The sequence below is a fragment of the Malaclemys terrapin genome, chromosome 14 (genome assembly GCF_027887155.1).
Source record: "Malaclemys terrapin pileata isolate rMalTer1 chromosome 14, rMalTer1.hap1, whole genome shotgun sequence".
Lineage (NCBI taxonomy): Eukaryota > Metazoa > Chordata > Testudines > Emydidae > Malaclemys > Malaclemys terrapin.
This window is the reverse complement of record NC_071518.1, coordinates 12,214,657-12,229,878: the sequence shown is the minus strand read 5'-3', so window position 1 is coordinate 12,229,878 and position 15,222 is coordinate 12,214,657. Positions and strand designations below refer to the sequence as shown.

The window sequence follows — 15,222 nt, the reverse complement described above, 5'->3', positions numbered from 1 at the left end:
GGAGAGAGTAGCTCCGTCATTCTTGACATGAATACGTGCCCACAACACTCACGGAAATCACTGCTGGTCACTTAAATAACCATGACCCAAATCATCTGGGATATGAGATTATAATTGATAAATAATCTGCACCTCTCTTTTCACACTTCAGTGGACTTCTGTAGGCAAATCATGTCTCGTAGAGCCACACCAGGAGGGGAACTGCCATATGCAGATCTCTCCACTTCCACACAGAAGAGGGACCCAGACATCTCCACAGCACTAACCCTCCCTGTCCTGACACTGCAGCTCCATGCAGAGTCCACCCTGGGAGAAGCAGGAGAAGACTCATCAGGCTTGGGCAGGGAATGGACAGGTCAGGGGAAACAAATTCTCCCCTACTCTGGTCCTGCAAAATTAGTCAAACAAGATAATACAGTCAAGAATGCCAAGCTCCAGCTCCTGGACCAACTGCAGCCAGGAGAAGGCCCTAGTGGCGCAACTCTAATGGAGCTGTGCTGCTGAGAAGACAGAGGGCCGCCATGGGCTGGAGCCAGTGTTCAGGCCTGAGGAGCTCTGCTAGATTTCGGAGGAATCTCCTGTATCTCTGACAGTACAATTTAGGGGATCCTCCATCTTCTGAGACATTTCCTATGGGTTTCTCTATGGAGGGGACAATCAGCATCTCTGTCCTCACCTGCACATGAACCACCCCGTTAAAGTTGATTCACCCACAGTTTAGCATTTTTTTCCTATTTGCCTGTGTTTATTAGCATATGCTGAAGGAAGTTGGTCCTGCACTGCAGGGCTGCTTGGTTGAAACTATGCTTCTCAACAGTCATAACACTTATAAAGAGTCCCCTTTAAATTTGAAATGAGCTGCTTTAAAAGAGGTGACCTCTCAGTGCATCTGACCTCCTGGAAGGAGAAGGGGCAATGATGATCCAGGCAGGTCCTGCATCATTCTGCTTCTATAACCCTGAGCCACTTTTAGGGCAGGAGGCTCCTTTTGTGCACTAAATGCAGTCAACTAAGAGTCAGATCTTGCCCAGGAAACACCACTGTGATAAAGGTGCTTCAGCACATTGTCTTTGACATATGATCCAGGGGTTTGCCTACGTTGGTAAAAACGTTAAATGAGGACCTGCTCCAGAACCCACCAAAATCAATGCAAAGAATCTCGTGGGCTTTGGACTCTGTCCCATGACACAGAAGCTGACTGAATTCCCCCTCTTCCAAATGGTAAAACATTAAGCAAAACACTCCCCTCTCTCCAAGGCAGCATTTTAGGTGTGTGACTCATCTGCCTCTTTGGTAAACTCAAAACAATTTTGCATTAAAAAGATGAATAGGGAAAAAATGTATTTAAAACAATACTTCCAGTGCTCAAGTATACAGTGCAAAAGCACCACAGAGATTTCTTCAGAGGGCCTAGATGCCACCATTTAATTTGTCCTTCCAAACCTTGCTCTGATGTGTGGTATCATTATAAGATTAGCTCTCAGGAGGGAACCCAGCTTTGTGAACGGCTCAGTGAACTCTGAGGCATCTATGTTCCTAAGTATTACAAAAGCCAGTGGAGCCACAAAAGCATGCAGCAGGGAATTTCTGGGCCCTGATTCAGAAGGATATGCTGCCTGCTTCCCTCAAGCTGGCACATTGAATTTGGTCCTAATTGCTGGATTCCTCTAAAACTCAGAGGAGAGAGCAGGCCCACTAGTCACCCCTCCACACCCCTTGAAGATCTGAGAGAATGAAGTGGGCTAGTCAACTACCCCACAAAGGTGCTGGGTGGGTTGGACTTGAAGGGTCTGAAGAATACAACACATGGTAAAAAGGAAGTCCAAATCTGAAGAGAGAGGTATCCTGTGGGCAGGAAAGATCAACTCCCATTAAGGGTGAGGCAGATGCCGAAAGGTTGGAATAGTTCAGATAAACATTGGTATGCACCTGAACTCTTTGGGAAGTTTAAACATCCCTAGTTTTTATTTACAGTTCTTCTAAAGTGACGCAAAACTCTTCAAATTTCATCTCCAATACCTCCAGCGGCATCTCGCTGTCCGTCCCTACCACTCAAAAAATCAGTATTAGACAGGTTAAGCTGAAGAGTGCTCTTAACAAAAAACATAGATGGCAGATCCCTTTTCTTTAGAACTCTCTGCCCTGAGTGAAAATTCTTCAGCCCCTTCCAGCTTTCTCAACAGACCTTCCCCCCCTCTCTTTTCTGTTCCCCACACAAAACAAATCCACACCGTAATGCTTGACACAGCAGGAAGCCAACACTCAGACCCAGAGATCCATAAATCGTCCAAAAGTTCAAAATAAATCAATCACCATTTTGTATCCCACACACGTTTAAATACCACATAGCCCTAATATGTTGTTTTTCACCTAGTTGCTTTTTCTGAGACCACCGCCCAATGTTGCAAGACAAACATGTTGAGCATGAGCCTACTGTGAAAGTGGTTTGGGTAAGATTTTAGAACAACCTAGTTCCCACCCTTGCACAAAAATGTTGTGAATCCCCTACCCTTCCCTTCCAGGGTATTTTTTAATGGAGTGGGTGGCTTGCACAAAAGGTGAGGGTATAAAGTATGAGCTGACTGGGGTATCAAGAAGTGGATGATCAGTTTGGTTCACCACCTGAGTTATTTTGGAATAGCTTTCCACATTTCTAGCAACAAAACACATAATCAAACTGTCGATTTTAAGCTTGAACTGTCAAGCTTTTGTGTCAATTAAGCTCTCAATTTGCTGCCACAGGAATCTTTAAAATTACACTTTTAGAAAAGGCGTAGTGTATACAGTATATTAAAAAACCAAACACAGATTCAGCTGGAGCTCCCTTTCAGCTCACCTGTCACGGTGCACAGAGCATTTAGATCTACAGCAGAAACAAGGAACAGATGTCAGATGATTGAAAAACTTGAGCCTTCCGTTGTTTTACTGACTTGTCACCGCTGAGAAATTTGCTTTAATTTACTTTAAAAGTAAATGACTGGATCTTCGTAAAAACAGTGGCAAGGCAGAGTTCTTAATGAGGATATTAACCAAGGATTCCATGTAAGAACCAGAGCCTCCAATTCCAAGTGCAATGTCTATTTGAATATACATATCTATCTCCCCTCTGAAACATGCTGATTTATTTTCAAGAGGCCTGACATACCTGGGGAAGCAGCATGTGAGCTCTTGAAAGCCTGCCCAAAAACTAGAGTGATTTTTTTTACAGTGCTTGACTGTGCCAGGTAATGTCATTTTTGAAAGAAATAGTTCATAACCAGATAGAGACCCTTTTCCTTATTACCCTGTGGGCTTGAAAGCAGCCTTCAAAACAGCTTGAAGAAAGAGGGAGAGGGGGAAAAAACTGCCAAGAGTCCTGCAGTCCAGGGACTTCAAATCAGGCAAAGATACACAACAGTCTGAAAATAAACTAACAGCCTGTGCTGTTCTTGGCTGATATCCTTGCCGTTTTGAAGAGATGAGTAGAATTCCCTCCTCCCCTTCAAATAGTGTAGATGCAGTAAGCAATGCTTCGGTGCTTTACAGACCAACAGGATCCCACTCAGCCCAGGGATATGTGGTGTGGGAGGTGGAATCACTTAATATCAACCACAAGTGGCCACCTCCACCCAAGCCTACACAGAACACCAGAGAGAAATACACCCACAGCCACTGGACAAATGCTGTGGCCCCTGTGGGATGGAAGTGAGGGGAAGTTGTATAAGAGGAAAACGGTACAGGGGTTTCAGAGGATATGGCTGAGTTTGTCCCCTTCGGGTATCTTTTTTTTTTTTTTTTTTTTTTTTTTTTTTAATGGAGATATCCCATCTCCGAGAACTGGAAGGGACCTTGAAAGGTCATCAAGTCCAGCCCCCTCCCTTCACTAGCAGGACCAAGTACTGATTTTGCACCAGATCCCCAAGTGGCCCCCTCAAGGATTGAACTCATAACCCTGGGTTTAGCAGGCCAATGCTCAAACCACTGAGCTATCCCTCCCCCCCTTTCTCATATCTTACCAGGATATGAGAAAGAGATGTTCCTGGGGGATCCCGCTCCAAAGCCCTCAAAGCAGTCAATGGAAAGGCTCCCAACAGAGCTCAACTCCACTGGGCTTTGGATCAGGCTCGGCAGGGTCAGTGAGGTTCATTCTTGGTGTAATATTATAATAAAAAATAATTATACCGTTTTGGAGAAACTTTCATCCAACATCTGTTTCCAAGCAGCTCGCCCCATTTGGATTCCTACAGGCCAAAGCACAGCTCAAAAAGATACTAGAGATATTATCCACTTAAAAATTAGCACCAGCTAATTCTGCAAGCCCCTGTTTGCTTTATTCATGTGAGCAGTCTCAATGAAAATGAAAAAAGCTATTCAAGTGAATAAAGCCACAGATGCCCAAGAAAAGGCAGTGGCCCAGATTCTGAGCACCACTCAGCATGGCTCAGGAGTCGGAGGCAGAGGTAAAGGTGGCCGTACGCCACACTTGTAGTCCCTCGATTTTGGGGCCAGCTTGGGATTAGTTGTTTCCCCAGGGTAAGTTAAAGCAGGCTGAAGGCTCTGACTGCCTATGGCCCCAAAGGGGTTTTCCGGCAGCTAGAAAGAGTCAGAGTCTCAGGGTTGAGATGGAAGGGATGGCTGAAGCACTACACTGGCTCTACATTACTAAGGACTCCTCTTACACAAGGGGAATTCCCAGTAACTAATGAAGTCAGGTGGCTTCCCAGCTGTTCTTCCTGGAGTCTGACCCAGGGTTTAGAAGCTGCAGGAGGCGGGTCAGGCAAATCCATCGCAGGAGCTCCCCTGATTCCCTATCTTCCCGTTCTGTTGTTCAGTGTTCCTCAGAATACAAGGCATCGCCATCTTCACGCCTGTCTCAAGAGTAGTTGTTACATTCATTTAGGGGACAGCAGGCAAGTTTTCCAATGACTGGGGCATGAGATGGTCAGAGGCTGTGTGGCTAAGTTTCCTTTCTGTATTAGACCCAACCTGTTGTGTAAGAGACGTGGAGATTCTCATTGGTGGGTAAACAGTAGGACAAATGGACATTACTGTGCTTTGGCAGATGTGCTCCTTTGGGTTTTGCTGACTCCACAAGGATGAAGCTTTCCTCAGAATTTGGCCTGATATCTACAATAACCGCTTTCTTTGCCACCAAAATGCAACCACTCCTGAGGTCTATGTGCAGGTGCATATGTGTGTGTGTGTGTGGAGTGTGAGGGTGGGGAATGGCAAAGAATATGATATTAATTTGAAGCTATCTAGTGGAATTTAGCCTGGACATAAGGGTAACGCCCATAATTCCATTGGATCTTTAATAATCACAAGTGTTCAGGACCTCAGTTCAGCACCACAGCAGCAGCCCCCTGTTGGAGCATCAGTTTAGCTGATTCAAAGAAAAGCCTGCCATCTAAGGACTCACAAACAACACTTCTTACACCAACTTGCGGGTCTCCCATCCAGGCATTAATCAGGCTACATGGAGCTCAGCTGGCCTGACAAAAGCAGAGCTTGAAGCACTATGGCAAGTATCACACATTTATTTAACTGGGGTTTTATTCCTGATATTTAAAAAAAAATTCTGCTGAAATGTTACAGCTAAAACTGGGTCATTATTTTCCCCTCAACTCCATTTCCATTTTAATGCTGATCATGGACTCAGAGAAATGTTGGGCTGGAAGGGACCTTGAGAAGTCATCAAGTCCAGCCCCTGGATTGAGGCAGGACCAAGTACACCATCCCTGACAGGTATTTGTCCAATCTGCTCTTAAAAATCTCCAGTGATGGGGATCTCAGCTGGAAGACTATTCCAGTGCTTATAATTAGATAGTTTCTCCTAATATCTAACCTAAATCTGCCCATTACTTCTTATCCTACCTTCAGTGGACATGGAGAACAATTGATCATAGTCCTCTTTCAAACAGTCCTTAACATATTTGAAGACTTATTCGATTCCCCCTCAGTCGTTTTTTCTCAGGACTAAGTATGCTCAGTTTTTTTAACCTTTCCTCATAGGTCAGATTTTCTATCATTTTTGTTGCTCTCCTCCAGACTTTCTAATTATCCACATCTTTCCTACGGTGTGGCACCCAGAAGTGGCCACAATACTCCAGCTGAGTCTTACATACCGTTCTGTTTCCATCGCAAAAGTAAAATGTCCCCATAATGTACTTACACCATCCATTTGTACAGTTTATTTCCTTGTGGTATGGTTTCAAAAGGATAGTGGCATAACAGCCAGAATAAATTTTATTCCAAAATTTTAATAGCTGAAAGTGAAGCTTAAAAAAAATCCTGCTAGCCTTATCATATTGGCAGATACTGTTCTTTAGATTTATTGCACAATGGTAATCAGGCTATAATATAAATACACTGCATCTTTAATTCATTAATCACTCTGGAAAACAAAATGAACTACTGTAAAGAAGATTATACATTTTTCTTCTTTTTTCCAATAAAAACTGGTTACTAAAACTCTGTTCTTTAGGGGGCTTAGAGAAGGAAACATAGATTTTCACCTCTGCTGCAGCTGCAGCTCAAATATGAACCACTGGCTTAAGTCCCTGCAAGGTCAATTTAGCTTTACATCCTCCTCATTTACATAAACTGGTCTCCTAGAAGCTTTCTGCACCTGGAGCTTCTGGCTGCAATCTTAAACACCATGGCTACTATTTCCTGTTGCTCAGTATCTTGTGTACTGGTTAGATCAGGGGTAGGCAACCTATGGCACGCGTGCCGAAGGCGGCACACGAGCTGATTTTCAGTGGCACTCACACTGCCCAGGTCCTGGCCACCAGTCCGGGGGGCTCTGCATTTTAATTTAATTTTAAATGAAGCTTCTTAAACATTTTAAAAACCTAATTTACTTTACATACAACAATAGTTTAGTTATATATTATAGATTTATAGAAAGAGACCTTCTAAAAACATTAATATGTATTACTGGCACGCGAAACCTTAAATCAGAGTGAATAAATGAAGACTCAGCACACCACTTCTGAAAGGTTGCCGACCCCTGGGTTAGATGCTACTCTCCTACCCCAGAGATGCCTAGTTTATAAAGCATTTTGTGTGGGAATCACCATATAAATGTGATATCTTATCAAGTCAGATCTCTGACAGAGTCATTTTGTATGACTGTCCCAAACTGTGTTCTAAAAGAAATGGGCCACTGTTCACATAGGAATTGGAATACTGGATGAAGTGAGCGAGACGGCATCACAGATGTTTGTAATGAGGGTGGGATGGACTTTTCTCCCCTGAAATGTGAACTTCCCCAACACAGTGCTATGCACATGCAAATTCCCCAATGTCCACATTCATGACCTGGCAACAATCCCCAGACCCTCTGCAGCAGCTAACTGATGCTGGCAATAAAAGTTAAGGGTGCCTAGACTCTAGGAAACCCCATTTCAACTCCTGGCAGTGTCAGATTAGCCCTTCTCATGGGGTAAATTTAGTTCTATGCAGTTTACTGTATGTGGATTCTTCAGACAAGATCTTAAATAAAAAGGTCACATCTGCATCTCCATGGCAGCATTCACAAGAGAAATAGTTCGTTTCAGTGGCCAAACCTCCCCCTCCCACTCAAACAATTGTGTACGGGTTGGTTTCTTCCCTCCATCCCATTATTTCATTTGTGGTCAATATATACAGCTTCAAACCTGGTGTTTGCAGGAGCTACGCCATTGCCTTCAATTACATCTGGGCCCCAATACTTACATATAACAGGAAATCAATGGGAGTGTGGCCTGTGGAAGAACTTAAGGAATTGGCCCAAAGTTTTGAAGAGGAGCTAAAAGAAAATGTTTATAACATTCCTGGTCAATCATCCATGCATCTTGATAGGTTCATGGAATTCTGCTATTCAAATGCAGGAAATAAAAGGGTACACAAAACTAATTGATAAGGTTTTCACACATACAGATGGCTGAGAACAGAATATCTAGGAGGCCATGACAATTCCATATTCCTGATAATGTACTGGAAGTTTTAACATCTCTTAAATATAGAGAAAAATGCATTTGGAATAGGGCCCAAATGTCCCTTCCACCTCATTCACCATCTTTTTCTCTCCTGGAAGGTTCCCAATGCGCCTAAACACTGATCTGGACCAATTCTTGGCTTCTCTGCTGAGATTGCCAATCAGTGCTAACTGTGGTGATCTGCTATATGGACGTCTCTGCACCAGGAACAGGACGGTGACCACAAGACTCAGCTTCACATACCAAGTATGCCATCAGAAAGGCTTTATATCCAGTCCCCTAGAGAGAAAGTCAGGGCTACCAATGGATTCTCTACGTGTTCTAAAAAGCAAGTAAAGATGTAAATACATATTCCTCCTTTCTCTCCAATTTAGAGTAGCCTGTGTCCCGGGGTCGGGGACCTTTAACTATACATTGTGCAAACTGCACAAATGTGTGACTGAGTGATGCTGAATATGTCTGTGAATATAATCGTATGAGATGCTGAGTGGAGTCCACAGGGATTTCTTGTTGCTAGCAAGAAGTTGATTAGTTCCTCCATCATCAGTGTGCATGAGGGTCACAGAATTGAAAGCTGACCCCAGATAGATCTAAATAACATCTCTATTTTTAAAACAAAACTGTTGTGCGTAGCTGTAACTGCTCTTTTGTGAAAGTTACAGCACTTCTTCTGATTTATCTGTCTGACCTCTTCGATGCTTCTGCCTCCCCCATGTGACCATCAATTTCCCCCAAACATCCCAAATATAAGGCCCAATCCAACTTCCACAAGTCAGTCACCTGAGCAAACTCCACAAAGCCCTGAAAAACTGGAAGGCTAGGGCACAGGATTGTACTGTAAAGCCAGTGCAAAATAGTAGCAGAGCAACATCTAAATATCAGGGAGACGTGTTTTGCTGGACGGGGAAGGGGGATTCTATTTGTTTAAATTAAATTCCAAAATTCATGAATTTCAACAACTGCAAAATGGTGCTTAAAAACAAACAAAAAACGAATGTATTTCATCTCCATTTCAGCATTGCAATGCATTAGAAACCTTGTTTGTGCTTTCCCTATCAGATCTAGAATTATATTTATTTCACAAATTAGCTCTCTTGATCTCAAACAGGGAAACTAAAAGTTATATTAAAAATGGTAAGTGATGCTTAAATGGCTGATCCTGCCAACAAATAATGCCTGCCTGTAATTTGAAAACCATTATGTAGTTGAAGCGATGAATGATTTAAGACTGCTTATTTAGATCACCTGTGATAACATGTTTAAAGTCAAGGCTCTACACATACAATCAAACATGAGAAGCAAGCTAAAAATCTTCATCTGGAAATAGGAAAACAAACAGGTTTTGCAGTTTTATTCTTTACTTTTTTAAAGATTTCATTAAAAACACAAGACGAAATAAATATTTTAGGCAACCAGCAACAAAATGGGAAAATACCATGTGTTCGGAGTTTTAGTGCCCTCTGAGTGCAGGAATTTATTTGCAGCAAGCAAAAAATAGACAGCAAGCATAAAAATTCAGCAGATTCCCGCTAGTAAAATTATTTATCAAGCTAACAAGGGAGGAACCCTTCTAGTAGCAACAAGCCAGCAAGAAAAAGATGTGCCTTTATATTTTACCTTTGGGTTAGCGCACCAGTAAAAATGCCAACTGACAAGCACTTCACATAAACATTTCTTTCTAAATGAGCTGCCTTGTTAGAAAAAAAAAAAAATCTAAGCAAAGGCGCACTACAGTCAACAGACAGAAAAATCCAGGATGAATGCAGTTTTGCTCAATAGTACAGAATATAAATAAAGACATAAAAATAATGTGGTTATATAAACGAGTTTAATAAATTAATACTTCATTTTATATTTAAAATAATAACTCAAGCTATAAATCCACCTTAGCATTTGATTGTACCAAAAAGAAAAAGAAAAAAAGAACCTCCCAGTAATCTATTATTTAGATCTTTCTTACCTTTGGAACAAAATATATATAACAAAATATACTGTACTGTTGTTAGCTGTGCTACACAAGCCTCATTGCAATATTTATCATATATTTATTTTATGACTGGAACCCTGAAGTCGGTTTTACAGTTTAGTTTCACGATACCAAACGTTGATTATAAATTATAAATTGCTTTACTTCAGCCTGAACAGCCAAAAAATTTGGAGACACGTCCATCGCCTGATCCCAATTAAATTTTAAAGAAATAGTAAAGTGACACATCTTCCGAATAGCTGCACTCTAAAGAGGACTGCAAATTATTCCTGTTGGTTGTACAGTGAGGCTGTTCCCTCAGTCCTTTGCTAGAATGTACGTTTGACAATTGTCAGCAGGCTAAAAAACAAAAAATCCCCAAAACAATCCAAGGTCTTTTTTTTTTTTTCTTTTTTCTGTTGCATAAAGAAAAAGGTTTGGGGGATCCCCAAAATCAGACTGTCTACTTTATCTCAACCTGTAACTCAGGAAGTAAAACCGGCAACATCTGTAGACAAAAAAGCAAACTTTCAGAGTTTTATACTGAATCTTGAGGGGAAAGGTTTTTATGACGATTAAACAACATTGCTGGCCTGATCCTGTATTTGTTACTCAGGCAGAACGCCAAATGAAGCCAAGAGGGTAACAAATGTGGGGTAGGATACGTGAGCCAGATCAGGGGAATAGTCCCAAATAAATTCTCCTTTTAGCTTCTGGTCCCCTGCAAAGACCAACATTTCCCCCTGCTTCTACAGAAACTCACAGTACTGGGTGAGCATGACAAAATCTCCCACTGAACAAATGAACTGAACTGCTTCTTTCGGCTACTGAGTGCATTTCTTGTGCTTCGGCCAAAAAGTCTCCAAATCTAAAATGACCACTGCAGGGTCTGATCCTGCATTTCTCGAGCACTCAAGCCTTCTTTTGAAAACAATGTAAGTTTGGGATGTGCATGTAATACAGGCCTGAGCTTTAGAGCTTGATAAATGCTGATGGATTGCATGAATATGAATATTTGTCTGTAGGGGACAAAGGCTTTCGAAGAGGGAGCTCACTCAACATCATGGGCAAAACATAAGCAATAACAAAAAGGGGAAGAGCATCCTGGATGCAAACTACGAGATAAATAATATATTTCAACTTTTATGTTGCTCGCCTTTGATCTGGTACCGCTGACATTATGGTCCTGTTAAATTTTCAGCATACAGCCAACGTGTAAAAACAGAGCCAAAAGGTATGATGGAATGAGTGGAATGGTGAATGTAGAGAGGATCTCCTGTTGTTTGAACAGAAGAACGAGATAGTTGATGGGATGTGGCTGTTTCTATGGAAGATGAGTGGTTAATATATTCAATGTTGTGTTCTTGCCTTATTACAATATAATCTGAGGCCAAGCGATATGAACACAGACTTCCCATTAAGCCCAGAAACATGTGGGAGTGCTGTGTGCAGAGCAAATGGCCCTTAGTATTCAAACTGGAGTATATAGATAGATGGGGGTTCCAATCCTGTCCATACTTCTCATGGCCCTGGTTAAAACAAAGTAAGGAAAAAAGTAGTAAATGTGGAGAAAAACAAGGGGCACGCACCATTTTCCCAACTCCGCTTTTTATTTTGCATACCAAACTTTAGGGATGAGTCCTACACACCCCTACTCACATGAGCAGTCCTTACACATATGAGTTGTCTAATACCCGCCAATTGAATTACAGCTGTTTTTATTACTGGCTGACTTCAAACAATCTTCGCTCTTTTAGGATCTTATATACTCAAAACCAAAACACAGTAAGGACCCAATCCTGCAGCTTTCAGCCTTACCTGCATTAATGAAATTCTTAGTTTGGTATGGAACCTGATTAAACTGGACCAATATAAGCTCTACTTTGTGCCAAAGCAGTGGATCCACCGCTAGAGTTTGCTCTGGTGCAACTGCATCACCGTAGTGCAAGGGCGGAGCAGATTTCCTTAACGTTGACTGCTCACATAATGCCAGGAAATCAGATTCTAAGACGTCAATAACTCAGTACAATCCTACCACCTAACATGAAACTGGCTATTTAATTACTTATCACCGCTAACAAAAGGTCTCTTTATTTTGATTAACTTTGAGAGAACAAGGTACTTGGAATCAGAGTATGTTTAAATAATTACACAATGCAAGATAACATGTCTGGAAGCAAAAAATGGTGCAAGAGGAAGACGGAGAAGAAATAAACTTGGTCTCACTTCCCAATGTAAACTATGAATGACCTCCAGGTCAATTTTTCAGAGTATCTCAGATCAATTCAATTCTCACCTCCGCTCCCTACCTGCTAGCAAATGAATATATTGTGCCTTCCAATAGACTGAAATGACTAAAAGGAAATCGCATTTAGCTGCATCTGAATAACCATGGTTATTAGATGATGCATGCAGAGGAAAAATTACCATTTCTCTTCTTCTATTCCTTCTACTCTGTCTGATTGTCATTCTCACCTCACTGGTGATTAAGTTGTAGGATGCTCTTGCAGATTGTTAATTAGGTGTTAATATCTGCAAGGGGCCACAGCAAGCTTCTACACCTGAGGTAATTTCTCAGAAGTCTGGCTGTCTCCAGTGACAGTACCTGTAATTCCCATAGCTAGTTTGATTCCTACTCAACAGCTGGAGCTAGTGTCTCTTTCATGTCTGGTTTCATTTCCTATCTGAAATTATATGAGTGCTAATATCTTTATTATCTTTCCCGTAGATGTGCAATGCTTGAGAGAGTGGCACAGCATGTTGTTCACAGGCTTATTATAGTTATTGTTTTTACCACAGCATTTTGAAAACAGCTCAAGCAAAAATCTTTATGGTTAGCAAATTCATAGCTGAAGATTCCATTATTGGATCTGGGGAAGAAAGTAGGGCCGGGGAAAACAATAGCAATAATTTTGATAGACAAAAATAAAAGCTGCACAACTGGTAAGTGAAAATGGCTTAAACTTTGGGAACTAATGTAATGGCATTGACAAGGAGGTGGGGAAATGAACAAGGCACCCTGACCTCCATAAGTCTTGGCAGCTGGTTTGTGAGTGTGTGCATGTGTGAGCCAGTGAACCAGTAATGAAGGGTTTTCAAGGACACATCATTTTGCTTAAGGTAATGAGTCATGTTATATTTACGATGATTAATAAAAAAAAAAAACAGCTTGGGTCTGCCTTTCAGAAAACTCCTTGCTATTTGAGGGCCTGCTCCTTGTATGTAATTGGGCACCCAAACCTCCCACTTTGTTCAGGGGATGAAATTCACATCTGGGCAAAGGGCATGCACAAGTCCTACAGACCACTTAAGTCCTGTTTTAAGAGTTTCAGGGAACGTAAATAATGAGTAGTCAGAACCATTGTATCTAAATACCTGTCATTTATATTCCTCACCCAAAGAGATGAAATAAGGGCACAAAACAAATATAAATGACAGATCTTTATATATGCAGAGTTGTTGTAGCCATATTGGTCCCAGCATATTAGAGAGACAAGGTGGGTGAGGTAATATCTTTTATTGGACCAACTTCTGGTTGATGAGAGAGACAAGCTTCTCACTGGTTAAAACAAAGGAAGGTAAAAATTAGCTAAAAGGGGGAAAAAAGGCAGTAAATGTGGAGGACAAAAACTGGCACACACCATTTTTTCTGTTGGTCCGATAAAAGATATTACCTCACCCACCTTGTCTCTCTAATATTCTGGAACCAACAAAGCTACAACACTACTACAAACAAGATATTTACATACACCCCTTTCAGCAGAAGGCATCAGAGAGCTTTACAAATATTTCTTAATTCTCCTAACACCCCTCTAAGGTAAGAATTAATAACCTAATTGTATAGCTAGGTAAAGTGAGGTATACAGAGATCAAAGGCAATAGGTATTTAGATGAAGCCAATGGAACTGACTACTCATGCTTAAAGCTAGGCAAATGCTTAAGTACCTTGCTAAATAAGGGATCAATTGATTTGACTAAGGTCTCACAGGGAGTCTATACAGTTAGACTAAAACTGTCTCCTTTTCTAAGCACTGCACCTTTTGGAGCCATAAGAAATACGTTTAACATATTGCACGTTAAAGAGCTACTTTTTCAGTCTCTGATCAATGTGGACTGTATATTTAAAAAGTGTAGATCATTTGGTAAATGACAAACACTGAAAACCCCAAAGAAAGACTGTATCTATTAGCACGTAAACTAAAATTCTATGTTAGAACTAAACAACAGCAGAAATCACACTAGTGCAATGATGTTTCAGGTCTTAATTCTAAACTCAAGCAAAACTAATAAATTGACCTTGATGGGAGTTTTGCCAGATTAGGCCACCAGTGATAAAAAATTCTGTTCTTCGATCATAAGGACACAAGCAGTTTTCACTCTCTCTTCAAATGAATACGGATGAGATGAAGACATAGGATTTTACAGTATTTATTAAGTTTACACTTTCATGATGTATCAAACTTGTTTTACCTAGAATTTCTGTAAAACACCCTGTAAATTGTACATGGTGGGGGGTTTGCTCCCATTCTCTTGACTGACATAGCAAAATACCTTCCATTTGAAACAGGCCTAATATAAAAAAGGCCCTAGTTTGGCTACATGTGCACATACATGGCTTCTACTGACTTTGATGGGAACTTGACCAATAATATGCCATGGAAGTTTTATTCATAATTTAGAATTTAGTAAAATGAAATCAATTTGTAAAGGGGTACTTACACACGACTGCAAACTCAAACAGAGCTCATTCATACACACAGAAATTTAGCTGGTTACTTATTGCCTATATTCCCTTTCCATTATATCAGACATTTAGCCCTAGAAAAGAACTTGTGTGTTTAAGACCCAGCCTTCTACTGCCTCTATTGAAGTCATCATCTGGTGTTTGTGACATCACAGTCTGTTGCCGTGAAAATGAATGTTGAAGTCATATCCTACATTCTGACTTCAATGCAGACTAAAGCTGAACAGGAACAAAGCATGGGAAAGAACAAGTTCCTGTGCAAGCACATCTTTTTAATAACTATGTGTGGGTACAAGGAGCAAATCCTAAAAAATCAAATGAAAAGTGAATAGATTTATCTTTTAAGCCTGCTTTATTTAAAAGGTTTCCCCTTCCATGAAAGTTCTCAATGGTAAGCTGCAAAAGGGAAAGGAAATGTGTGTGTGTTCTTTAATTCTCCTTATCCTCACCTTAACTTTAGGGCTTGTCTACATAGGGAAATTCAATGGCAAAACTACATCTGTATAATTATACCAAGAGAGTTATACTGGTATAACTTTCCCTATGGACGC

The 15,222-nt window shown here is 41.0% G+C and overlaps 1 protein-coding gene across 2 annotated transcripts in view; it reads right to left on the bottom strand.

Annotated features, from left to right (window-relative positions):
- MAF (MAF bZIP transcription factor) overlaps nt 1-15,222 on the bottom strand; it is a 234,132-nt gene that overhangs the window by 200,837 nt on the left and 18,073 nt on the right. Inside the window, exon 3 of one of the 2 annotated variants that reach the window (XM_054049160.1) lies at nt 9,771-11,456. The exons of the other annotated variant lie outside the window; for it this stretch is intronic. The gene's annotated coding sequence lies outside the window, so the exon portion shown is untranslated. Of the gene's footprint in view, nt 1-9,770; nt 11,457-15,222 lie in introns of those variants that run through there. 2 annotated transcript variants of the gene reach the window in all.